Raw genomic sequence first — 26,018 nt, 5'->3', positions numbered from 1 at the left:
GAAAATAACTTTCCCCTAAGCAATTCCACTTTAGACATACTCAGAACAGCAAACTGAATTTTCCCATGCGACACGCAGAAACATGCTATATACAGAGGTTGCCAGGTTGTTGGTAACAAGTAAGAGATAACTCTAGTTATTCATCACGTGACTTCTGTTTGTTTCATTATAACGAGAACTGACATATGTGAAAGTATACACTAAAAGAAGCAAATGCTTTCCACTAAGCAAGGGGCGGGAAACGAACCGACTGCGCTATAATCGTGATTTTGTGGTACGTTCCGCCACTGATTTCAGTAAAAAATATTGGTCTGGTTAATATTAATAATCTGCTTAAAATTTCTATTAAGTACCCATCTAATTGTGCTCAAATATTATGTAAAGCAACGTGAGACCTCACATCAGGAACGTTTGTCATTGAATGTGTGGTCACGGATACTAAGAGATTGTCTCGCTGGGCCACGTTCTTCCAACAAAACTGGTTTCCCAAGAGTATCTTCGGTATATGCTACGGGATCTTCCAGTATTGCTTGATGACGTCCCCTCTGTGCAACGTTAGAGAATGTGGTACATATATAATGGTGCATCTACACATTTTTCGGCTGATGTTAGAGGACATCTAAATCTCCCAAGTGGACCAAAATGGATTATTTTGCAAGATAATCTGTCCTCGATCCTCTGGCCTTTTCTATAAGTTTATTCATCTCGGATCCAAAGCCACAAATTAATTGAAGGGCAATTCTGTTTTACACCTTGGCTGCAGTTTATTTAGAATTCCTGTTATACAGTGTTGTCGAGGGGATTAGGGACAGCAATATTTGGTAATAAACCCATGCCCAGAAATGCATCGTTTGCAAGATAAACGACTTTGAACGGTGGAAGGCAATACACATTGACAGAAGTGAGTGTCTCTTGTCACGTGATGTCTTGTGTGACTTCACGTCACGTGTCATCAGATGGCTAATAGTGTGAAGCAGACGCACTTGAGCTGCCACTGAGTGATCGAGATAGACGGTCCGTTACTGAATTACAGAGTATGCTTTCCGAGTACACCGACATGTTATTCTTCTACAGTGAAAGTGGACAAAACGGTCGATTAGGACAACGCCTGTATCACAAACGCGCTGGTCCGTAAACAAGATTTTTTTTATTTATTTATTTTTTGCAAGACTGCACAGCGGGACGAGTGCCCGCAAAACCGCAGGTTCTGTGGATGTATCTGACAGAAGAGTCTGGCGAGTTCTCCTTGAACAGCAACCTCAGCCATACCACACCCAGAGCAATGGGTCCATCTAATTTGGCGTCACGTGCCGATTACTACTCACGATTCTTACACCGCTCTGTAAGACGTTCCAGACTTTCCCTCGGATCATTCTACTCCAAGACGAAAGGCATTTCACAAACGAAGGGCTATTCAGCTGTCGTGACGCCACATTTGGGATGAGAAAAACCCTAAAGCCAGGCGTTCCCATGGATTTCAATATCGGTTTTGTGCTGATATGTGATCTGATTTTATCTATGGTCGCCTGGCTGGCCCTTGTATTCTACCACCCCGTCTACGGGTCACAGCTGCTAGGCCTTCCGACAAGACATACTGGTGCAGGATATGGAGGACGCGCCACTGCATATCCGTAGGACGATGTAGTTCAGAACGACAGCGCGCCAGGCCACTTTTCACGCGATGTTCGACAGCACCTTCATCAAACATTGGCGGACACGTGGATAGGTCGTGGTGGACAGATGTAACGCCTCTGTGCGGTTTTCTGTGAGACTACATGAAAAGTGCTGTGAGACTACAAGACTCTGAGGAGTCACAGGACGATTTCCTGGCCATTGCAATACTGCCGTGGAGGTCATTAGGGACATTCCACAACTTTTGGACCGAATGTATGTAAACACTGCAAGCATGTACACTTTCTCCAAGTAAACTCGAGCATATGTTGTAGTTCACGCACGTACGATGTGGTTCATGTACGTTCTTTCAAAGTCGTTTACCATCCAAATGGCGTATTTCCGGGCATGGGTTTACTACGAAATAAATGTCCTGAGTCCCCCCTGCAACACTTATAACTGTGTATCAGGAAATCTGAATCACGCTGTATATCACTTATATTTACATCGGTATCAACTGATTTCAGCCAATAGCCATTTTCTAGTGAACACTATATTCTTAAAGAGAGGGACGAAAATATCGTTCTTTGCTTGACAACACCTTAAAATAACCACTGCCGCAGTGACATACCTACAAAAAATAAAACTTACCACACTACTCGCACGTAACATCGTCTTCGCAACGTTAACTGGAAAATTATCATTAGCCAGTACACAGTTGTTCAAACATATACTCATAGATAGTTGCCACTGCCCAGCTGAACACAGCTACCGATACATGCGGCCGGCCTGATGTTGTCAAATGCCGGGTTTTAACGTCTGACTGTGTGTTATGATGACTTACTACAGAACAGGACGTGAAGTTGAACGTACTTTTGTAGCTACGTGGAATAGACACACACAACACTTTAATTATATCGACAAACAATGTAATGGTGTGGATCAATATCCCTGGAACGTATCGATAGGTGTGGCAGCTGGGCAGTGATGACAGTCTGTCATTATACCTTTCAAAAACTGTTTGCTGGCTAATGACTAAACTCGAATTAACCCTGGGAGGATGATGTTACGTACGAGTAGTGTGGTCAGTTTTATTTTTTGTATTTATGCCACGGTGGCTGCATTTATTGTAAAGTGTTTACAAGCATAGAATGTTGCTCTCGTCCTTGTCTTTAAGGCTACAGTACTCACCTGAAAATAGCTAATGACCGAAGTCGACAGATAGTGATGTAAATAAGAGTAATCATACTCTGAAGTGCCAAAGAAACTGGTACACCTGCTAATATCCTGTAGAGCCCTCGCGAGCACGCAGAAGTGCCGCAACATGATGTAGCATGGACTCGACTAATGTCTGAAGTAGTGTTGGAGGGAACTGACACCATGAATCCTGCAGGGCTGTCCTTAAATCCGTAAGAGTACGAGAGGGTGGAGATATTTTCTGAACACCACGTTGTAAGGCTTCCCAGATTTGCTCAATAATATTCATGTCTGGAGAGATTGGTGGTCAGCGGAAGTGTTTAAACTCAGAAGAGTGTTCCTAGAACCAGTTTGTAGCAATTTTGGTTGTGTAGGCCGTCGCATTGTCCTGCTGCAAATTCCCAAGTCCGTCGGAATGCGCAATGGACATGATTTCATGCAGGTGATCAAAGAAGTTGTTTCCGTACATGTCACCTGTCAGAGTCGTATCTGGACGTATCAGGGGTCCCATATCACTCCAACTGCACACGTCCCACACCATTACAGAGCCTTGCTGAGGTGCAGGGTCCATGGATTCATGAGATTGTCTCCATACCCGTACACGTCCATCCGCTCGATACAATTTGAAACGGGCCTCGTCCGACCAGACAACATGTTTCCAGACATCAACAGTCCAATGTCGGTGTTGACAGGCCCAGGCGAAGTGTAGGGCTTCGTGTCGTGAAGTCATCAGGAGTAGACGAGTGAGCCTTCGGCTCCGAAAGTCTATATCGATCACGTTTCGTTGAATGCTTCGCACGCTGACACTTGTTAATGGCCCAATACAGAAATCCGCAGCAATTTGTGGAAGGGTTGCACTTCGGTCACGTAGAACGTCGTTGGTCCCAATCTTGCAGGATCTTTTTCCGGCCACAGCGATTTTGGAGATTTGACGTTTTACCGAACTCCTAATGTTCACGGTATACTCCTGTAACTATCGTATGGTAAAATCCCCAGTTCATCGCTACCTCGAAGATGCTGTGTCCCAACGCTCGTTCGCCGAGTACAACACTACATTCAGACTCACTTACATCTTGATAACCTGCCATTGTAGCAGCAGTAGCCGATCTAACAACTGCTCCAGACACTTTTTGCCTCATATAGGCGTTGCCGACAGCAGCGCCGTTTTCTGTCTATTTACTCATCTCTGTATTTGAATACGCACGCCTATACCAATTTCATTGGCACTTCAGTGTATAACAGGCAAGGAGGAAAATGGTACTGCGCTCTAACGTTATCCGTCTGAGTTCGTCTTAAAAGAGAGGTGTACAGCACTCTTGTTGATACGGTTGAAGAACTGGAGTAGTAATTTTCTCAGTCTTGTCAAGCTTTGCGATATGATCCGGGGGTGTATTTTCCAGCAGCGTTAGTTGTACGTTAATGGAGATACACAGTACTACCGATGAAGAGTTGACCGATAGACTCGTCTTGTACGGATTCACTAACAAGCGAATATTTCCAAGTGTAAATAAACGATATTGATAAACTTTGGTGGGTGTGTAGCGGTGGTAAAATAATGCAATAAATATTTTTCTTTCTTTCTTCCCAGTTTCACTTTTAAGTGGTAAAACACCTCCAGAAAGATAATTTGTCATATTAGGATTCGAGGGAGTATCTTCGAAACGATGATGTGTAAAAAACGTTTTTCTCATAATACTTGATACGTACGTAACGATCTTAAAATGCGTACATTCAGTTTTTTTAATAATTTGAAATTTTACATAATACCCCATATCCATTAATTAATTTCGAAAAATGATAACGTCTGTTACAACATAAATTAAAGAAGCTTTCAAGCCACATACATCTATGTGTAATAAACTGGGCCTCTGAAATACCATTTTTGGAGGAGGAGGAGGAGGAGATTACTGATTAACGTCCCGTCGACAACGAGGTCATTAGAGACGGAGCACAAGGTCAGATTAGGGAAGGATGGGGAAGGAAATCGGTCGTGCCCTTTCTAAGGATTTGCCTGAAGCGATTTAGGGAAATCACGGAAAACCTAAATCAGGATGGCCGGACACGGGATTGAACCGTCGTCCTCCCGAATGCGAGTCCAGTGTGCTAACCACTGCGCCACCTCGCTCGGTACCATTTTTGGAAAATATGCTGTACGCAATGTGACATCGGAATATTTTCAACTACTTAGTTGAAATATGTAAACATTAAATATTATTGTAATGATTTATTTTACTTGCATTTGTTTTATGTTTTAAATTGTTCTCTTAAACTGCAATACAACGTCAAAAAATGTTTTTGATGATTTATCTGTGACGGAAGTTACATAAAGCAAATCCGATTTTATAGAGGAGTATGCTCCTTCATCTTCAAAAGTTGAGAAATATGCGATCGAACTGGAAAGAGAAAGTAGGTGTCGTAAAGGTGGCCCGTATGCAGGGTGTCCCCAAAACGCAGCCACAGCTGAAAACATCGAGAAAGTGCAAAAGTGGGCAAAGTCGTATTTAAATGCCTGCGGTTGGCGTTGTATGGAACAGCTGACACAACAGATATATCACAAGAGAGATGGACGCAACGTTTTTAGAGCGCTTGTCAAAAGTGAAGGCGAAAGGGAATTCCTCGTTAATGTTTTGACCGATTTAAAAAGAATCCAACTGGATTTCTACGCCCATTTGTGACTGCGAATTAAACGTGGGCCTATCATATCATACCAAAAACGGAAGGGCGATAAAGTCATTGGGCGGAAGCCGGTGGATCTACAATTAACAAGGTGAATACGATGTCATGCGTGGGAAAGCTTACATCATGCAAAAGAAATTCTTGTTACTGATTAGGCTTCCAAGAGTAAGGCCATATCTGGCGAATATTAGATCTGGCACAATATCGCAACAACACGAGACATTTGTGGGGGGAAGACGTTTACAGTCCAATAAAGAGCTCATGAAAGCTGTAGATGGACACTGTGGAGACATTCCAAAATCGCGCTTCAGTTGGAAGTACTTGAAAAAATAACATGCTTGTGTAAACTAGGGTAACCTCGGAAAGAAAATTCGCTTTTGAACTGAAATGCATAATACTTCTCCGCCAAGCTGAGTAATTTTATCCTTGCATCTTACATCTTACCAATTTTCAACAGACTGCTGGCGTACTAAAAGTGGTAAGGAAATCTTGACTGACAGACGTACCTTTCCACAATCTGCACATACTGTTGCTTATCACAATCTTGTAATTGAGCAGGAAGCATGTACATGTATCTCCAGGCATCACCAGCAAGCCCGTGAAGTTATATCTTCTTGGTGGGAATTCAGGCCATTCGCCTGGTCCCAAGTGCGTTAGGTTCCTGTAACAAATGCGATGCCCATTTGTCACTGGTATTAGACCAAAATTTACAGCGATTCAAACTTTTTAATATATTTATGCCTGTAAAATGAAGCAAACAATGTTATTTAGATGCGTGTGGTTAACGGAATATTATTATTTTTTTTATTTCAGTTCGAATACCTGTAAGTTAAAACAGTATCACACGACTAACTAATCAACTACCGTGCTAAGCATATGATATTCCTGCCGTTATGCTCAAGCCACAACTGTTGCACACGTATGTAGACCCAAAAACACAATCTTCTGATAATTCGTTATGAGAATCTGACTTTATAATAATACACACGTCTAAAAATGATGCTGACAGTGAGCACTATTTGCACAGTAGGAGTGGCTAGACGAGAAATACAGGCCTGTAGAAAAGAACATGACTGTGGGAAAGACAGATGCCCCTGTAGGAAACTTGAGACCCTTTGGAGAAGTAAGAAATAGCTATATGAATATCAACAGCTCATGTGGTAACCTCGAACTGAGCAGAGAAGGGAAGGTTAAAATGTGGAAAAACATGTAGGGCCTCTATGTAAGGGGAACAAACTTCAAAACAATATTATGGAAGGAAAGAAGAAGTAAATAAAGATGGCATGGGCGATAGGATACTACAAGAAGAACTTAACTGAGTACTGAAAGACCTACGTCGAAACAAGGCTCTGGGATTAGATGACATCCCGGAGTTAATTATATCTTCGAAAGAGCCAGCCAACTCTAACTAAAGACACTATGAATTATCTCAGAAAGTAGAAATTTGTAGAGTTAGATAAAGCTTTTACGAACGTTAACTGAAATGCAGTCTTTAAAGTTTGAGGATAATACACGGAGAGATGGTAATATAGGGAGAGAAGGTTTCTCTACAACTTATTCTGAAACCAGACTACAGTTATACGACTCGAAGGACATGAAAGGGAAGCAATAGTCGAAAAAGGAGTGAGACAGAGTTGTAGCCTGTCCTGTACGCTATGTAATCTGTGCACTGTGCAAGCAGTAATGAACCCAACAATAAATTTGGGTAGACAGTTAAAGATCAGATAGAACAACTAAAACTTCGATGTTTGTCGATGATGCTGTAAATCTGTCAAAGATGGCAAATAACTTGGAAGATCAATTAACGGAATGTACAATGTCTTGAAAAGTGGAAATAAGATGAACATCAACAACAGTAAAACGAGGGTAATTAACTCACATGATTCTGAGGAAATTAGATAAGAAAATGAGACACTAAATGTCATAGAGGAGTTTTTCTATTTGGGCAGCAAAATAACTGATGATGGCAGACGTACAGAGGGTATAAATCACAGGCTGGCAATAGCACCAAAACATCTCTGAAGAAGAGAAATTTTTCAATGTCCAACACAAATTTAAGCGTAGAAAAGTCTTTTCTGAAGATATACTGACGGAGAAAAGAGCACAACAACATAAATTAATTAATGTAGAGTAATGAAGTTTCAGGAATACATTTGTCTAGGTAACATATTTAAGCGATTAACATTGCATGATCACAAGTTAATGTAAACGAGAGATACGCTATTGCAAATGTGAAATGCCGGTGCATTAATACCTGGTGTAAGCACCAGAATATTGAATATAAGCATATAAACGTGCATGCATTATGTCGTACAGGTGCCGGATACAACCGCGGCGTATGGGCGAACGTTATCTTGGAGGAAAACACCCCTTGGAATGCTGTTCATGAATGGCAGCGCAACAGATGGAATCACCACACTGACGTGCCAACTTGCAGTCAGGGTGCGTGGGATAACCACAACATTGTTCTTGCGGTCATACGAAATCGCACCACACATCATAACTCCAGGTGTAGGCGCCGTGTGTCTAGCGTGCAGATAGGCTGACTGTAGATCCTCAACCGGCCTCCTTGTAACCGACACACAGCTATCACTGGCACCGAGGCAGAAACAGCTTTCGTCAGAAAACACAACAGACCTCTACCCTGCCCTCCAATGAGCCCTCGCTTGGCACCACTGGCGTCCAAAGTCGCGCTGGTTTGGGGTCAGTGGAATGCACGCTACGGGGCGTCTGGATCGACGCTGTCAATGAAGTAAATGATTTCCAACAGCTCGTTGCGTCGCTGTGGTGCCAACTGCTGTTGAAATTTCTGCTGAAGATGCAATGCCATGCTTCAGAGCCATGCGCCGAACACGACGGTCTTTCCTCTCGGTAGTGCCACGTGGTCGTCTGTATCGCGTTATTCTTGCGACCGTATATTCTCAGTGGTCATGTACAGCAGCTACATTCCTGCCAAGTATTTCTACAATACGACAGAATGAACATCCAGCTGCTCGTAGCCCCGTTAGGCGACCTCGTCCAAACTCAATCGCAGGAGAGCTTCTGTGAAGTTTGGAAGGTAGGAGACGAGGTACTGGCAGAAGTAAAGCTGTGAGGGCGGGGCGTGAGTCGTGCTTGGGTAGCTCAGATGGTGGAGCACTTGCCCGCGAAGGGCAAAGGTCCTGAGTTCGAGTCTTGGTCTGGCACACAGTTTTAATCTACCAGGAAGTTTCAATGAGGCGTGGATAATGGCGTTTTTGTCGCCTTAAAGACATTCTTGACTAACATCTACACACCACGTCCAATCTCAAAGACAACCAACGCTCATGATCGTTACTCCGTGTATTTAAAGCAAACGTGATTTGCATGCTCGTAGCGGCACTACCAGCGTCACCTTTATGCGACTGGCACGAAACTTGAATAGACACCATTCTTAAGATGTAGAAACACGCCTACCTAGTTTTGCTTACGCCGAACCACTCCTTCTAGGTGTTCCGATTTTTTCCAGTCATGATATTTGTCTGAAGTGTGGCCTTGTAGGGTAGTGCCATGTGAACGATAAGCAGTTCAGACACAAAGAGGGCAGGAGTTATTGAAATGTCATGCTGCACGAATGGTGAGGATTAGACTGGTAGATGAAGTAAGTACTGAGTCGAAATGTGGAAAAAATAAATTTATGCCACAAAAGAAAGGCTTAGTCTACAGCAGAAATGATGAGGTGTGAAGGGGCCGTCAGTTTGCTAATGAAATAATGATTGGGCAGAGATAATTTTAGAAATAGACGAAGGCGCTACTACAATAAGCAGATTCAAATGTATCTAGATTGTGGTAACTATTCAGAGATGAAAATGCTTGTACAGGATAGACTAACGTGGAGAGCCGCACCAAACCACCTTTCTTTCTTTCTGAAACACTGTGTTAATAGTTACCTGATTACAATTCTTCCAACAAAGACGAAGCGGAAGCTGATTTTAGTTCCTTAAAATTGAGTTTTCTTGGATTTATCGTTTGTTGGGTCTCTGCGACTACATTTATACACCCATGAGCTCGAACCGTTCGCTTACATTTTACACCCTCGATTCGTAATTCATACAATATTTTGTTGTTCTTAAGACGTGCACGTCTACTTTCATAACTGTCGTAGCTAGGCGTACGGTGTGTTTGAATCTAGGATACACTTCTCGGTTTCGCCATTGCTGAGGCACACGATGAGTATAAGAATGCTGCACCTGAAAAGTAAGTCATAGAAACTAATAATGTGATATTTCTGCAAACTGAATAGTACCGCAAATTTTATTTATAGTAACACTGAAAGAGGAAACGCCACAATAGAAAGGACTGAAACTGAGGAAGACCACGGAGATCGATCGAGAAGAGGAGAACAAAGCCGAGATAAAATAAATTCAACCATTATCGCAACGGGCCGAAACATAAAAACGTGCTTGGCAAATATTAAAAATGGCTGCCAAAGTAAGAGTTGGTCTCCATGCAAAGGGCTGGATTATTCAAGCCTGGTAAGTGATGCATTTTGACATACGATATTCTTTTACCCATTTAAGTAAGGATGTATTTCAAGGAATTTATACTTTCTAGACCATTACTACTTTGCAACTTTGTTTGTTTACGTACTTTTTAGGATGCTTGTTAACACTTATATCTCAATAAATAACATGAATGAGACAACGTTTAACACGTTTGTGCACTATACAGCTTGAGAAAAACCTGTATTATTTTAGTGACGTTTATTTTTTACCTATATATTTTTTCTCTGTAATTAACATATGTCACTTACGATACATAACATACAACACTGTGTAACCCCTCACAAATAATCAGATGAATGGGGATTCCATGCATGTTGCAACACTACATATACTTTCTAAACAGTATTTTATTTGATATTATTCTTTATTTCATTCTTCAAATTTTCCCGGGTACACGAAGTTCCGGCATCGCAGCCGGATGACGTCAACTTCTTGCCACGATATTTCGGATGACAACCGTCCAGTCATCTTCAGGTGGGTGATTATCATTGGTGACTGCTAGATTAGATCGCTAACGTCATACCGAAACTGGCTCTGAGACACACGCGCAAAGGCAGTCGCAAAATGAGCTACCTTCATTGAGTTTCGCGCCCTCTTAAATATTGCTCTATCTATGGTACACAGGCACATGGGTAATAGTGATACTACTTCTGTCGGAAAGCGTGTCGCGGAGCTAAAATCAAAATGTTAAATTAATTAAAAATTAAGTCATGGGTCCCGGTGACTTCCTGAAAATCTTTAGAAAGAAAACATTTTACGACTAATGACAGGTCTAACGACAAATAATTTTGTTAATTTAACATCCGGATCCACATCCCGCATTCCGATACAGAGCGGGCATGCAGTATCACCATTACGTTTGCGCTTGCGTATCACAGATGCAATAATATTTGAACAGGGGGCGAAACTCGGCAAAGATCGCTCATGTAGCAGCTGCCTTTGCGCATGCCCCTCCGCACCAATTTTTGGTATGTGATCTAGCAATCTCCAGTGCTAATTACTCACCTGAAGATAACTGACCGGTTGTCAGCCGAAACATGGTGGTGAGAAGCCGACGTCTGCATCTACATCTACATGGGTACTCCGGAAGCCACGGTAGGATGCGTGGCTGAGGATAGCCCGTACCACTACTAGTCATTCCCTCTCCTATTCCACTCGCAAATAGCAAGGCAGAAACGGCTGCCTATGTGCCTCCTTATGAGCTCTAATTTCTCGTAACTTATCTTCTCGCTCCTTCCGTGCAATGCATATTGGTGGCAGTAGAAACGTTCGGTAGGCACCTTCAAATGCCGGTGCTCTAAATTTTCTCAATGGTGTCTCTCGCAGAAAACGCCGCCTTCCCTCCAGGGATTCCCATTTGAGTTGCTGCAGCACCTCCGTAACACTTACGCGTTGTTCGGACTTAACCGGTAACATATCTAGCAACCCGCCTCTGAAATTCTGCGAAGTTTTCCTTCAACCCGACCTAGTACGGATCACAAACACTCGAACAGTACTCAAAAACAGGTCGCACCAGCGTCTTATATGCGGTCTCCTTTACAGCTGAACCACTCTTTCCAAAAATTCTCCCAATAAACCGGAGTCGACCATTCGCCTTCCCTACCACAGCTCTCACACGCTCGTTCCATCTCATATCGCTTTGCAACGTTACGGCCAGACATTTCGAGGACTTGACTGTGACAAGCATTACATTATTAATACTGTGTCCGAACATTACAGGTTTAATCTTCCTACTCGTCCGCATTAACTCACATTTTTCCACATTTGGGGCTAGCTACCATTTATCATACCAACTGGATATTTTGTCTAAGTCGTCTTGTATCTTCCTAAGTCACTCAACTTCGACACCTTACCGTACACCACAGCATAATCCGCTAACGACAGCAGATTGCTCCCCACCCTGTCTACCAAATTCATACAACAGCGGTCCTAGCACACTTTCCTGTGGCAATCCTGACGATATCCTTGTCCCTGATGAACATTCGCTGTTGACGACAACATACTTTGTCATAAAGTATTATTTAAGAAGTCACCCGGCTGCAATCCCGACTCGTCGTGGAATACATTATATTTCCTTATCTATTTAACACATGGTATAATTTATTTGGTGCTGGTTCGCTGTGTAAGTTCTGTTGTTCCATACCTGCACTCGGTGATGGTTCTGTAGCCGCCGAGGAGCGGCGTCACCGCCGGAAGTGCAGCGAGTAACGCCACCACCGTGGCCGCCGCGCGCAGCATGTCGGGAATGCACCACCTGGCGGCAAAGGTAACGTGCCAGTTCACAGAACAGAACATTAAACCTAACTACAAATACATATTTATAATCTCTCAATGAAGGTGTTGTCTGGTGTGAATGTTACCGAACTATCAGCTCGATAACTCGTGTTAGCAAAATACTAACACGATTCTTTGCACAAGAATAGAGAAACTGATAGAAGCCACCCTCGGAGAACATTAGTTTTGATTCCGGAGGAGTGTAGAAGCACACGAGACAATATCGACCCTACGACTTCACTTAGAAAATAGGTTAAGTAAAGGCAAACCCACATTTATAACATTTGTACACTTAGATAAAGCTTTCGACAACGTTCACTGGAATGAACTATTCAAAATTCTAAAGGCCTTAAGAGTAAAATACAATTTGTACACAATCCAGACAGCAGTTACAGGAGTCGAAGGGCATGAAAGGGAAGCAGTGTTTGAAAAGGAAATAGGACATGGGTGTAGGCTATCCCAGATGTTATTCAATCTGTATACTGAGCAAGCAGGAAAGGAAACAAAAGAAAAATTGGGAGTAGGCATTAAAGCCCAGGGAGAAGAAATAAATACTTTGAGGTTTGCCGACGACATTATAATTCCGTCAGAGAGAACAAAGGACTCGGTGGTGCAGCTCAGAGGATTGGACAGTATCTTGAAATGAGGCTATAAGGTGAACTTCAACAAAAGCAAAAAACAAGGGTAATTGAATGAAGTCGAATTAAATCAGCCGATTCTGAGGGAATCATATTAGAAAATGAAACAGTACAAGTGGTAGATGAGTTTTGTTGTATGGATAGCAAAATAACTGATGAAAGCGGAAGTAGAGGGATATAAAACGTACACCGGCGCTGGTAAGAAAAGTGTTCCTGAAGAAAACAAGTCTGATAACATCGGATATCGATGTAAGTTTTGGGAAGTCTTTTATGAAGGTATTTGTATGGAGTATAGTCTTGTATGGAAGTTAAACGTAGACGATGAACACTGCAGACAAAAAGATTATAGAAGCTCTTGAAATGTGGTGCTACAGAAGAATGCTGCAGGTAAGGTGGGCAGATTATGTAACTAATGAGGAGGTACTGAAAAGAATTGGGGAGGAAAGAATAACTTGACTAAAAGAAGGAATCGATTGATAGGACCCGTTCAGAGACGTCAGCGGATCACCAGTTTAGTATTGGAGGGAAGTGTGGAGGGTGGATATTGTAGAGGGAAACCAACAGATAAATTTTGTAAGCATTTTGAAAAGTATGTAGGCTGTAGTAGTTATTTGGAGATAAAGAGGCTTGCACAGGAGGGGACAGCACGGAGAGCTGCATGAAACCAATCTTCGGACTGAAGACCACAACAACGACAGTCTCTCAGTAGTACTCAAAAGCGACACCTCTTAACTGTTATTTACTTCTACATGTCACTGCTGCTCCACTCTCAGTTACCCCCTCCCCCTCCACGCGCCATTGAACTTCTCGATATGAGATCATCAATGGGCATCCGAGTATAAGAAGCTTCATCTATGTTTGCAGTAGCTAGCCATGATAATTCTCTTGGCTACTGTTCGTGACAATGTAAGGTGTCAGGTAAATCCAACACCTTCCATGAAATCCCTGACATGATAAGCAAATCCAGTAGTATGTCACATAGCTCCGAATAAATCGTGACGTTAAATTAACCAAAGTAATGCGAGTAACGAGTGAGCAAATGGAATACCACAGACTAACACAAGAATGCTTAAATGCATGTCATACCTTCCCACCGTGGGACAGACGCAGTTCCGAGGGGAGAAACGAGAACAGAAGCCGAGAGCAGAACCGTGTCAAGCTGGAAGGCCCTACGATAAGGGACGGACGGACACCCACGTCGCCAGCTAACTGCTAGGACCACACCACCCGCAAGTTTTAGCGTGAGACTTTTTCGCGTCTCTGTCACGTTAGGATCACCCCCCAGCCCATGTTAAAAGCTAGAGCCCTCCAGAAGAACAGTATAGATCTTACGATAACACAAAAAGAGCTACACCACCCGCAAGTTTTAGCGTCTCTGTTACGTTAGGACCACCCCCCAGCCCATGTTAAAAGATAGAGCCCTCCAAAAGAACAGTATAGATGTTACGATAACACTAAAGGACCACACCAGCTGCAAGTTTTAGCGTGAGACTTTTTCGCATCTCTGTTACGTTGCAAACTTTAAAAACCACCACGAAAAGTATAACGTTTCTCATTGGATAGACAGAATTTTTGTAGGCGGAGCTTAAGGTTAACATTGAGACCCTGATTGGTCAGATGAAAACACAGCCAGATAGTTTTTTTTTAAACCAACTTCGGTAAATTGTAGTAAGGAGAAGTTAGGGGAGAGTTGCTTCCGAGAGGGCGAGCTGGACGGAGCTGCGCTCCACGCCGCCCCCTGACGAACACCGACAAGGTAATGAACGCACGCGATGGCGCATTTTGAGCGCATAAAGCTTCAGTCAGAACTGCAGAAGTCTCATCTGTTACACCCCCTGTTTTGTGTAATACTAGTGTCGATCGTCAGTTAAAGCTCATGGTGTTCACATTTGCCACTTGAAGTAAAAATCTGAAACGTGATGATTTTTCTGTTATATAGTTATTGAGAAGCCACATCAGCCACTGTAATTTACGACAAGTTAGATAAGTAATTGCCGGCCGAAGTGGCCGTGCGGTTAAAGGCGCTGCAGTCTGGAACCGCAAGACCGCTACGGTCGTAGGTTCGAATCCTGCCTCGGGCATGGATGTTTGTGATGTCCTTAGGTTAGTTAGGTTTAACTAGTTCTAAGTTCTAGGGGACTAATGACCTCAGCAGTTGAGTCCCATAGTGCTCAGAGCCATTTGAACCATTTTTAGATAAGTAATTAAAGATAATTGAGGGTCACTGTAGACCATTTTGATAGTTTTCTCTTTTGTGAAACTTAATTTGAACCTAGATTATAGATGTGATATGGCATAGGTCATCCTTCGATCCATTGTAGAACTTGGAAACCCGTTCAGGGAATATTCGTTCACATTTTTGTTGAACGCAGTCGGTTTTTACCATCCTGTATTAAAACATTTCCTTTTATCAATAGTGCAATTTATAAACAATGTTTTGTGAGTAGAATAAAATTTCCAGTGGTAAACTTAACTGCTTTTTCGACGTTATTTTACAAGCTAACTAAAAATAGGAAAGCCTTGACCCCCTTCCACTAAATTTAGTTAGTATTAAGATTCTTTTACAGGGAGTGCAGTGGAGCTGACGCTGAAACCATTAAGCATTTGGTTATATCATCGCTAGTCTCACTGAACTCTTCTGAATTCTGCATGTCATGTGTGGTCTGGCGTACCAGCAACGGGTCCCAGGTTCAAACTAGTCAATTCCCTAAAAAACACGCTCAGAGCGTCGTTGCGCGAAAGTGGTAGGCAGACACGATATAGAACAAACAGAAAATGGCGACCCTGCCAGGATGGTAAAATACCACGATTGAAGGTCGACCACATGCCTAACTAGGTCAGAAAAATATCCTGTTGAAAAATTTTCGTAGTAAAAATTTTTTTCCTAAAGTGATAAATAGTCGAAAACAGTAGCTGCAGCGATAGATAGTAAGAAAGTATTCAATAATGAGAGATTCTAGCAGAGAAAATAGCATAATTAAGTTATGAATTTTAAAAATTGTTTGAATTAAGTTTTCTCCTCAATGCAATCGCACAGGTGCCGGATACATCGTTGACAAGTTGGTTCTGACCCAACAAGTAAGTGAATGGTTTGTCAAGTCGTGTGTGCAAAAAGTTTATGAAACGCGTGAGATCGTATGAGCGCATGTTGACTCGAAGTAGGGTGCGTGAATTGCTTTTAAAACAGAAAATGAGGGATTTGCAAAGATTAGCAATGGAAAATAGAGACCTTGACCGAATTGAGGTAGAGACCCAGCATGAAAATGGACAGAAAATAGAGGACAGTACAACAGACGATGCAGTATCGCGAGAAACAGGACATATAACGCACCTAACGAGGATAATGTACGTCAAGGCATAGAAAACGTAAGTCAGCATACGACAGAGGAGCAGGAAAGTAGAGAGACAGTCGATGAGGATTCGAACTTGCGTCTTGAATACGTAGAACCCACAGTACAAGTAATCAGAGCTCCCTCACCACAGAGTACAAGGAATGCGAGCAGAAACGTGTCACAGCACAGTTCAATGCAATCGGTTGCGAACCAACACTTGGGCGAAAACACAGAGCGTAGGACGTCGGAAGAAAACGCAATAGGACCGACCAATCTGGCAGAGTTATTACAATTAATGACGGAAACCATGACAAGACAAAATAAAGAAATTGCGAAACAAATTAAAATTCAGAATGCAGAAATGACGAACAAAATGCAGAAACGACGAAACAAATTGCAGAAACCACGAGACAAATGCGTGAGATTAAAGAACAAAACAAAAAAATTCAGTTACACCTAAGTCATATTGAAGACGAGGCAAAAGAATCTCGAGAAGTGATACGGAACTTAATAACAGGTTAAAATCAATTGAGAACAGACATTGACAAGGTACAAGCGGACGTACAAACATTGCGTAATGACACTCAGGACGAGATCAAAACATTACGTAACAACACTCAGGGAGAAGTCAAGAAACTAGAGAAACAGATAAACGAAATTACTAGACAAGCAGCAGGTACTGCGCGTGAAATTGTTGAAAACAGTGTGTTACACAAACGTATCACGAAAGCAGCGCTGAAAAGATATGATAACCGCATAGTCAAAATAGATGCGCAAACGAAGCGACAGTTTCAGAAATTGCGAACAGAGTTGTTGCAAACCATTGAAGAGCGTAGTGAACAGGATCGAACAAGCACAGAGTCTGCAACATCCGTATCTGTAACAGCACCGGAAAAACAAGCAATTAACGAAGATTCCTATCACAGGTGGAAAGTAACATACTTGAAATCAGACAGCCTGCACCGCGGGTACGCGAAAGTTACAGTGGACAATATCCAATGGATCTACCACAACCGGAAAGAACGACGGGAGAAATGATCAGAAACAAAAGTGGCGAAGAATCGCGAATTTCATATGGAACTATGACGAAGTACGACAACGATCATTTCCTCGCAGTCAGAAAAATTCAACACTTTCGAGAAGGAAACTCATTACATCCACGAACTTTTATTGATCAATTCCGAGTAGGATTACCAGAACACTGGACGCTAGCACACAAATTAGACTTTATATGTGCACACATGTCAGGAACAGTCGCAGAAACCATGCAGAATGTTGCAGCGACATGCCGATCGTACGAAGATTTCAGAGAGAAGTTTCTCTCACGATATTGGTCCAGCGAAGCACAGAACAGAGTGAAGTACGAATTATTACAGAACCCATATTTTGAAAATTCAGGAGAGAAGAGTCCCGTGAAATTTTTCGAAGCAATGGCAAACAAAAATCAATGCTTAGATGTACCATACAGTGACGGAGAGTTGATTAAATTATGCGCGATGAAGCTACCATTGAAATACCAGCAATCATTAGTAGGTCGCGGAGGCAATGACGTCGAAGCATTTAAAGGTATTCTAAGGGAACTAGAGTTCATATTTTCGGAAGATGGCGCAAGAAAAAGACGAAGCGCACGTGAAAACGAAAGCAAAAAGCAGTGGAATCCACAAGACACAGTACGAAGAAACTATAATTACGAACCACGTGATAACTTCGCACCAAGAAACGACAATAGATTTCAACAAAGAACCGGTTATGGATTTAGAAGAGAATATGGCAATGACTATAATTCACCCAGGAACTTCAACAACTATTACAGTGGGAATAGCGACAACCGGAACGGGTACTGGAGAACCAATAGACCGACAAATTATCATCAAAGAAATCACTATCAACAAGCTGAACAAGAAAAGAGAATGCAGATAGAAGAGGTGGAGGTAAGACCACCAAACCCCGATAAACGTTAGAATTGACAGCTAAGCTCTCATGCCAAAGAGAATGATGCAACGACCCAGGACAATTGCAGCGCCTTGAACAGAGAAGTAAAAATCTTATCACGAGAAGAGAAGAAGGAAGAAACAAATCCGCAGGGACCAGATGAAAACGAAGACAGGAAAATAATAATATCGTGTTGGGATGAAATTAATTGGGAGAATACTGACGAGGAAGATGAATTACCAGAGGCATGCACAACGAATGTAGGAGGAAAAGACGAAGTAATGAGTATTGCAGAGCTATTTGAGATGGAAACCAGGGAAAGCGAATTCAATGAGGATAATGCGCAGTCGACAGAAGTTGAAAATAAGTTACGAGTGGGCATACAACCCAACGTATATAATAAAGGAAGTTATGAAGCGATAATTAGAGCATTTAGATGCGATTATGTGGAAGTAGCGACGAAGAAGGAGAAGATAGACGAGGATGAGGAAAAAGTAGAGGATGTTGAAGAAAGCGTAAATGAAGGAAGAAATAGAGAAGAGGAAATAAAAGAGAGAGAAGTAGCAGTCGAAGCTTATCCTACAGAAAGTTCGAATTCACAAGGGAAATTCCTAAAAGTACTCATGTATGATTCAGTGGAGGATTCGTTGATGCAAGAAGAAGAACAGGACCAACCCTTTCAAATTCAACCAATCGTGAAGGCCATGGTAAAGCATATCCCAGTCAATATTGTAATTGAAAGCGGAAGTGAACTGACTGCGATTTCAGAAAATTTATTCATGCAGTGTAAGGCCAATGAGGAATTGCCAGTTCTGAAAACACGTAAGATTAAAGTAAGAGGTCCTATTAGAAACAATGCTGCGGAAGTTACGAGACAAACAAGGTTAACTCTTTCGTGCCAAGGTCAAAAGATCGAAGCCAATTTCGTGATTATACCTAAACTAACTGTAGATTTGATTATAGGTGCAGATTTTTTAAATGAGAGACGAGCGATAATAGATATGGGGAAAGATAGCGTAACATTCGGGAATGTCACACTTCTCTTTGAGCAAAAGCTAAAATTAGAAGAAATACCAGTTATAAACAAACAATTAAGAATGACGCGAGATAAAGAGGATGAAGAATTAGAATGGTATGCACAAAAGGGAGAATCGCCTCAACTCATGTTAGAAGTCCATAAAGAAATCGACGAAAAATTGCAAGAATTTCAAGGTATTTCGGAACACAGTAAAAGAGAATTAGAGGGTGTTTTACGAGATAAAACAGAGGTATTTTTACCTAAGACTGGCAGTATTAAGCACTTTCAGTACAAGTTTGAAGTAAAACAGCACAAACCATTTAGAGTGCCATCCTATACAATCCCATTAAGCTACAGGAATAAAGAATTCCAGGAGATATCTAAAATGTTAGATGACGATATTATTGAACCAGCTACCTCCACATATAACAGCCCGCTCCATATTGTACAAAAACGAGATGGGAGCATCAGGTTAGTGCTTGATTCCAGACAGATCAACACAATCATAATCACTGAGACAGATCGCCCAGAAAAATTACAGGAATTAATACAAAACTTCCACATTGCTAAGATATTTTCATCAATTGATTTACGAAGTAGTTTCTGGCAAATAGAATTGGCCCCAGAATGTAGAAAATTTACAGCATTTATCGTATTCGGTAGATGTTACCAGTTTAAACGATTGCCATTTGGTTTAAACATATCATCAGCAGCGTTTATTAGGGGATTTAATACTATACTCAGTCCTGAAATTTTACAAAAAATTACTTGTTACGTTGATGTGATTATAGCAGAACCCTCTTGGGAACATCACAACGACACATTAAATCAGTTTTTACAGATCATGAAAGAGCATGGGGTCACAGTAAATATAACAAAATCCAAATTTGGAAGGCGAGAGGTGAAATTTCTAGGACACGTAATTTCCGAGAAAGGGGTAATGCCCGACACCAGAAAAACAAACGGCAATCAAAGAATTCTGTGCTCCATATAATAAGAAAACTCTCAGAGGATTTCTAGGTCTCACCGGATTCTATAAAAAATTTATTTGGATCGACTCCCTCGCAACACCACGCCTATGTGCATTGACTGGAAAAAACACACCATGGGTATGGGATCAACAAGGCAATGAAGAATTTTTAGAAGTGAAAAACGCACTAACAACAGCACCGTTTTTAGCACATCCTGATCTAACACAAAATTTTTGTATGGCCACTGATGGCGCGAAAACAGGTTTAGGAGTTGTTTTATTCCAAGAATACGAACAGGCAGGGCTAAGATCATATAGAACAATTGCATTTGCCAGTCGGGTACTCACAAAAAGCGAGAAAAACTATTCAGTCACAGAATTGGAAGCATTCGCCATTGTATGGGGCTTCCAACGTTTTCGATACTTCCTATTCGGAAGAAAAACAAAAGTATACACTGACCACAAAGCATTAGAATTTCTGTTATCCGCCAAACTAACTCATGGGAGGTTAGCCAGATGGATGTTAATACTACAAGAATTTGACTTCACTATTACACACATACCAGGACCAGCGAATGTATTAGCAGATGCTTTATCACGATGTCCACAGGGTGCATCCAATAACATAGGTTTGGAAGCAGCAGAAGACCAGTTTACAACGTACTATATGAAACAAGTACCTTTCGAAAACTACATTACGACAGCATTGAAAAACATAGGCAAAGAACAGGATAAGGATCCCGAAATACTAGGAATCAAACACAAGTGGAGAAGTAAGGATTTTCCAGACATTCGACAGCACTATCTCGTAAAAAACAATGTTTTATTTTTTATACGAAATGTTGCAATAAATGAATGGTTAATTTATATCCCAGATGAACTAATTAATAAGTACATATGTTATACACATTTAAGTAATGGCCACTTTGGACCAAAGAAATGCTTTTTAAAAATAAAACAAACAAGCCATTTTCCTAATATGGAAAGACGAATTAGAACAGTATTAGTCAAATGCAAAAAATGTATGAGGGCTAAACATGGTACTTTCCAAACCAAACCACCTATGTTTCCAATAATCCCTAAAAGATTAAAACAAATACCTGCAACAGATTTGATGGGGCCCCTCCCACGCACAAAAAATGGACATATTTTCATATTTGTCGTTTTGTAACTTACTTCTAAATATGTTACCTTGACACCATTAAAACAGGCAACAGGTCTTACTATAAGTAAAGCATTTAGACAAGATTTTCTCAGACAAGTAGGTCGAGTGGAACAAATAATTTCGGATAATGGCCCACAATACAAATCAGTGCAATGGCAGAACACATTAAAACAACACAAAATAAAACCCATCTACATATCTAAGTACAAACCTAGCGTAAATCCAGCAGAACGATCTATGAAGGACATAGGCACCTTATGCCGATTATATGCAGGCAAAAGACACAACACTTGGGATACATACCTTAAAGATTTTCAAGAAGTAATAAATGAAATGCCCCATAGCACTACACTACTACGTCCAGTTACTGTACTTAAAATGTTGAACCCCCAAACATAACCAGAGAAAATGTTAGATTTCCTATTGTACCACGTAGACAGCACAAACAAGTCATAGCAACAGCACTCTCCAACATCAGAAAGCCACCCATTAAAAGAAAAGAAAGAGGAGATAGAACAGCAATTAAAAGAACATTCTCAGTAGGCCAGAAAGTATTTGTAAGAACACACCATCTCTCCAGCAAACAGAAACACAAAATACAAAAGTTTTACGCTGCATACAAAGGACCTGTCATAATTAGCTGAATTGCTCATGATAATGCTGTGGAACTAACGAACCCAAAAACAGGCAAAACCTTAGGACTTCACCGTGTGAGCCATATCAAAAAGTTTGAAGATTAATTTTATTACTGGTAAATAATCAGCACAATATTTCAAGATTATGTTGCAGATAAGATCGTCAGGAGAAAGAAGAATGAAGAGAGAGGAAGGTGGGAAAAAGAATGTAGTTTCAATAATAACACCAATAGTACCATAGATTAAGGTGAAGGGACAAAGCGTAGATAGTCTAACAGCATGAAAAACCAAAATGCTATACACCACGACACTACGCAAAAAATAAAAATAAAACGAATTTGAGGATTTTTGTATAAGTTAACACTCAAAATATCTTAGAATTGTAACATGGAAAGGGCACCGAAATTTGTAAAGCTTTTTAAAAAGGCGCAAAATAATGCAGGTACTAGACATATGTTAGATGACTATAAGTAAAACTTTTTGTAAGAACCATAGTAAAAACTCCAGCAAACACCAGATGCAACGACCCACAAGTTGCAACGAGAGAAGTATCAAGAAAGAAAAGGACGTAGTTAGCAAGACACGATTCCTACAAGGCAGAAGCGTCGAAAGAAGGGAAAGGACAGCGAGACCAACAGAAGGCCCTTGTAACTGAAGTGGGCAATAAATTTGACCGCTAGGCGGAACCCTGCTGGAACGAACACGGACCCACACAGTAGCGGAACCCTGCAGTGACGCGACGGGACGCGAACGGGGTTTCTGAGCGCCCCCACTCAGCGGAGCGAGCAAAAAACGGCCTGACGAGAAGACCGCTTGGGCAAGCCACCACTGGCAAAAAATATGTGTAAAAGTCACACTACCACTATTAAACAGCACGCTGATGCACGAAACTGAAGAAAACATCCACAAAGTAAAAATGACACGCCCAAACAATTTATCAAACTGTTACTAAGAGGAGAACTTCAAAGCAACTAGTTATCAATAAATATTTCCATATCCTGCCCAGAGAAGAACCAAGAATCAAGCAAGAAGCAGAGAAAAAGCAGGAAGAACAGAAGTTGAAGATTCGCAAGATTGAGACCAAGAAAGAAGATGGGTGAAGAATAGACGACATACCTTCCCAAATCCCTATCCTATTGTAAACTAGTCATCTGCGAAGTATTACAACGAAAAACTACCGCTTTCAGCGACACATAACGATGACTTTCACACATAAAAAGCCAGTAAACCACGAGATTCTGCACTCAAAGCTCCATTCCATTATAGGACCTCCACAACAGCAACACACACTTGCAAAGCCAACAAGGAACGACGAACAAAGCTGTACATCAAATACTTGCCCACATCCATCTCGCTCAAGTCCATCACCTTCGTGCAAAAACATTCGCCAACCTCATGCTTGAACATTCATAGGATTGTGTGAATGTGTGAAATCAAATTATGTGATGTAGCAATTGTGCAAAAGAAATGTGTGAAAAACTAAATAAGTTAAGCACACCAGACAGCTAATAAACTACAAAATAACAGTCATTGACTATGGACTTAAGTAAAAAAAAGACTATCGATAAAAATAAGTCATTAGTTCTGAAATGGACAGTATATAATGAACAAAAGTAAGGCATAATAAACACTAAAACTATATGCCACTTATTTTCTCCTCATAAAAATGAAAAAATAACTATATTTTACCTATTTTCTCCTTATAGAAACAACGTATAAAAAGTTATCTAGTTGGATGTTTTCCCTTTTTTTTAACATTTGTACCATTTGTTAGGATGATATCTCAATACTTGTGTATGTATATTTCTTTGTCAAAGCAATTCTTGGAAATAATTCTTATTTGTCAGTGTAACAATGTTGAAATAAGTGTCTAGAAACAAAAACATTTTACTTGTACATGATATTTAGAAACTGTGTTAGGAATAGATTTTACTTAATTACTACTTTTATAAAAACAATATTTCTAAGTAAATAAATGTGAAAGACTCATCACTTTCGATAACAAACTTCTTAAAAAACAAACTTCACACTTAAATAAAGAAAGAAAATAATTAAAAATTAATAATAGCATAAAAATATTCTTCTCTTGTCATATTGTGATAATTATGTGGAAGAATATAAAAATATAAATTAGTAATACAAACTAGCATAGAACAGAATAACATGGCTGAACAGTAGGCAAGAAAATTTAGATAAAGAAATAATTTTGACTGACTTAGACAACAATTCAATCATTGCCTAACTTCAGTACAAAAATTAAGTTCGAAGGGTGGTGATATGTAAGGTGTCAGGCACATCCAACACCTTCCATGAAAACCCTGACATGATAAGCAAATCCAGTAGTATGTCACATAGCTCCGAATAAATCGTGACATTAAATTAACCAAAGTAATATGAGTAACGAGTGAGCAAACGGAATACCACAGACAAACACAAGAATGCCTAAATGCATGTCATACCTTCCCACCGTGGGACAGACGCAGTTCCGAGGGGAGAAACGAGAACAGAAGCCAAGAGCAGAACCGTGTCAAGCTGGAAGGCCCTACGATAAGGGACGGACGGACACCCACGTCGCCAGCTAACTGCTAAGACCACACCACCCGTAAGTTTTAGCGTGAGACTTTTTCGCGTCTCTGTCACGTTAGGACCACCCCCCAGCCCATGTTAAAAGGTAGAGCCCTCCAAAAGAACAGTATAGATGTTACGATAACACTAAAGGACCACACCAGCTGCAGGTTTTAGCGTGAGACTTTTTCGCATCTCTGTTACGTTGCAAACTTTAAAAACATTGCCCCACCACGAAAAGTATAACGTTTCTCATTGGATAGACAGAATTTTTGTAGGCGGAGCTTAAGGTTAACATTGAGACCCTGATTGGTCAGATGAAAACACAGCCAGATAGTTTTTTTTTAAACCAACTTCGGTAAATTGTAGTAAGGAGAAGTTAGGGGAGAGTTGCTTCCGAGAGGGCGAGCTGGACGGAGCTGCGCTCCACGCCGCCCCCTGACGAACACCGACAAGGTAATGAACGCACGCGATGCCGCATTTTGAGCGCATAAAGCTTCAGTCAGAACTGCAGAAGTCTCATCTGTTACACCCCCTGTTTTGCGTAATACTAGTGTCGATCGTCAGTTAAAGCTCATGGTGTTCACATTTGCCACTTGAAGTAAAAATCTGAAACGTGATGATTTTTCTGTTATATAGTTATTGAGAAGCCACATCAGCCACTGTAATTTACGACAAGTTAGATAAGTAATTAAAGATAATTGAGGGTCACTGTAGACCATTTTGATAGTTTTCTCTTTTGTGAAACTTAATTTAAACCTAGATTATAGATGTGATATGGCATAGGTCATCCTTCGATCCATTGTAGAACTTGGAAACCCGTTCAGGGAATATTCGTTCACATTTTTGTTGAACGCAGTCGGTTTTTACCATCCTGTATTAAAACATTTCCTTTTATCAATAGTGCAATTTATAAACAGTGTTTTGTGAGTAGAATAAAATTTCCAATGGTAAACTTAACTGCTTTTTCGACGTTATTTTACCAGCTAACTAAAAATAGGAAAGCCTTGAACCCCTTCCACTAAATTTAGTTAGTATTAAGATTCTTTTACAGGGAGTGCAGTGGAGCTGACGCTGAAATCATTAAGCATTTGGTTATATCATCGCTAGTCTCACTGAACTCTTCTGAATTCTACATGTCATGTGTGGTATGGCGTCTCCTTACCAGCAACAGGTCCCAGGTTCAAACTAGTCAATTCCCTAAAAAACACGCTCAGAGTGTCGTTGCGCGAAAGTGGTAGGGAGACACGATATAGAACAAACAGATACCACGCAGAATGTTTAGAACAAGATAAAGTTTCCTTATTCACTGGGGATTCGTTACTCCCCCGTAATCGTCTGAATTCTCCACCGGATCACAGATCATAATCTTCATCGCTATCAAGATGACTGACTCTGCCTCGGCTACTTTTTATCTCGTCAACTGACAACGCTCGAACCGTCCTCCCTGTCATCGATATCATCTGAGTCGTCGTCCCAGTC

This window comes from Schistocerca americana, chromosome 6 (genome assembly GCF_021461395.2).
Source record: "Schistocerca americana isolate TAMUIC-IGC-003095 chromosome 6, iqSchAmer2.1, whole genome shotgun sequence".
Taxonomy (NCBI): Eukaryota; Metazoa; Arthropoda; class Insecta; order Orthoptera; family Acrididae; genus Schistocerca; species Schistocerca americana.
The sequence above is the reverse complement of the archived record's forward strand: the minus strand, read 5'-3'. Positions refer to the sequence as shown.